Source organism: Athene noctua, unplaced genomic scaffold, assembly GCF_965140245.1.
Source record: "Athene noctua unplaced genomic scaffold, bAthNoc1.hap1.1 HAP1_HAP1_scaffold_122, whole genome shotgun sequence".
In the NCBI taxonomy this organism is placed as follows: Eukaryota; Metazoa; Chordata; class Aves; order Strigiformes; family Strigidae; genus Athene; species Athene noctua.
In genome coordinates, this window is record NW_027437600.1 from 277,501 (window position 1) to 280,000 (window position 2,500).

At 79.4% G+C, this 2,500-nt stretch overlaps 1 non-coding gene across 1 annotated transcript in view; it reads right to left on the minus strand.

Moving 5' to 3' along the window:
- Positions 1-43, minus strand: part of LOC141955089 (5.8S ribosomal RNA) — a 153-nt gene extending 110 nt beyond the window's left edge. The window contains exon 1 of the ribosomal RNA XR_012632346.1: positions 1-43. This exon is cut by the window's left edge and continues 110 nt beyond it. This is a non-coding gene — a ribosomal RNA (5.8S ribosomal RNA).
- Between the last annotated feature and the right edge of the window lie 2,457 nt (positions 44-2,500).

The following is a 2,500-nucleotide window of genomic DNA, read 5'->3' on the forward strand; positions in this document are numbered from 1 at the left end:
TTCTTCATCGACGCACGAGCCGAGTGATCCACCGCTAAGAGTTGTCTGCCTTTCGGCACCGCCCCGCGCGCGCGGAGGGGCCGGGACCGCTCCGCAGAAGCGGCCCCCTTCTCGGACGACGGACCGCCGCCCCACCGACCGACCGACCGCCCCCCTCCGCACGCGCGGAGGGGGCGCGCGACGACCGGCGGGCGACGGTCGCGCCTCGCCTCAGATGACCGTACCGACATCACAACGGAGGGAAGGAAGGGAAGGGTGAAACAAGCTCCGAACGGCAAGGGCCCGGGGAGCCCGCGCTCCCGACCGACCTGGGGAAACAACAAGCACCTTGCTCGCTTCGGAGGCGGCCCAGGCGCCCGGGCTCGGCCCGGCCTCCGCACGGAGGGCCGGCGGCGCGTCCGACCGCGCGCCCGGACCTGCACCCGCCTCTCGCTCGCGCGGAGGGGGGAAACCACAGACGCTGACCGCCGCGCGGGCGACCAGCGGGGGCGCCCCGCTCGCGCCGCGCGCGCCTCCGCGCCGCCCAGCGCCCGCGCGCTGCGACAGCCGGCTCCTTGCCCCCGTGGCCCCGAAACCCCGGCTCTCGCCCCGACGCCGGGAACGCCCGCGCGGCGCCGCCGCCGCACCACACCGGAGACAGGGACGGACGGCCAACCGCCGGAACCCGAGACGGCGACGCGACGCCGCCGCCCGGCGCTCCGCCCGACCGCCGCCCGGCCACCGCACCGCCGCGGCTGCCCTCCCGGAGCCGCCGCCGCCGCTTCTCGTCTCGGCCCCTTCCGCAGGCACGCGCCAGGCAGAAGGCGGACGCCGCTGAGCCGGAGGCGACGCCCCCTCTCCCCGCTTCCGCGCGGAGAACGGGACGGGGAACGCCCCTCGGCCGCCCACCCGCCTCGCCTGACCGAGACCGGGAAAGGCGACTGCGAAGCGACGGGCAGGACCCGGGACGGGACAGGCCACGCGGCCGGCCACCGAGCGACCGCCGGCCGGCACGCCGAGCGGTGGCGCCGCCGCCGCCGCTCGGGCCCGGGGGCTGCGCCGCCCCTCCCCTCAGCCGGGGCGGGAAGGGGTGGGGGTGGCAAGCAAGGAGCACGAAGCCGCAAGCGCGCCGCTGCGCGTCCACGGAGACGCGGCGGCCCGAGCAGGCCGCCCCGCCCGGCGAGACCCCCGACCGTGGGGGAATCGCCATCGCCCCCGACGGCGAGAGAGCCCGCGCTCCCCGCCGGGGGGGGGGGAGGTTCCCCTTCGCGTTTCGAGGGCGAGGCAGGCCGGCTGCGGCCGACCGAACGCCGCCGGTCTCGCCGCCGAGACCGGACCGCGGAGAAGGGGGGGCAGGGGGGACACCCCTCCCCGGCGCGGCCGCCCGAGGGGACAAAAAGCCCACGGCGTGGGCGGCGGCCGCCATGGCCAGGGCCTGCACGAGAGCGACTCCCGCCCCTGGAGGCTCAACCGCCGCACACGGCCGGGGCCCGCCCCTGCGGGTCGCACCGAGCCGCCCGAGTCTTTAAACCTCCGCCCGGCTCCGCGGCCTTCGACCCCCGGGCTCAGCCGAGGGAGGGCCGCGGAGGCGCGGACGCTAGGTACCTGGCCCTGGGGTGAGGGAAACATCCTCAAGGGCCCCGCGGGGGTGCCTCCCCCGCTGCCGCCATCGGGGGAGCGTCCGCCCGCGGGGGCGCGCCCGACATCCGCCACCACCACCACGTCCTCCTGGCCCGGGGCCCGAGGTTTCCCTCAGTATCCCGGCGCTGCGCCCGGGAGGAGAGCCGTGGCTCGGGCCGCCCGCTGGCGCGCGGGACACGGCCCGGCGCGGGAACTCGCCCGCCGGCCCGAGGGCCGGCGCCACGCACCCGAGCCCGGAACGCCCAGAGGCCTCGGCCCTGCACGCGGCCGGCCGGCCCCCCGGCGGGCTTGCTCCGCAGCAAGCCCGCCACGGTGCGGGCAGGAAGGATCGGGGGAGACGCCTCCCCCGACCCCGGCGAGGCCTGCTCTGCCCGCCGCCCCTCTCGCCGGGCTGGCGCCGGCCGCGCCCAGCCCGTCACCGCCAAAGGCTCGCGCCGGTCCCCTCTCCCTCTCCTGCGCGCGCCCGAGCGCCGGGGGCTTTCCGCTCGGCCGGCCGGGGTTCCCGCCTCCACGCGCCCCCACCACACCGGCGGCCACCCCCTCTTCCCCCTACGCGCCGCCGCTCGCGCTCGGACCGGCGGTGCCCTGGCGCTCCGGGAGGGCCCTCGGCCGCCGCACCCCCACGCACCACCCCGGTGGCGGCAGCGGACTGCCGTCGGGCAAGGCCGTGGGGAGAGGGGGTTCGGGTGCCCGGAGCCGGACGCCCGCCGGCGGCGGAGCCCAGCCGAGGCGAGAAGCAGGGGGGTGGCGACGGCGTGGCGGGGGGGAGCGCTCGGCGGCCCCGCACCGACCGCGCGACGAAGCGCAGCGCACGCGCGCGCGCATCAGGAGACGAGCGACGGAGGCGGCCCGGTCGGACCGGCCGCCGGCGAGAGAGACG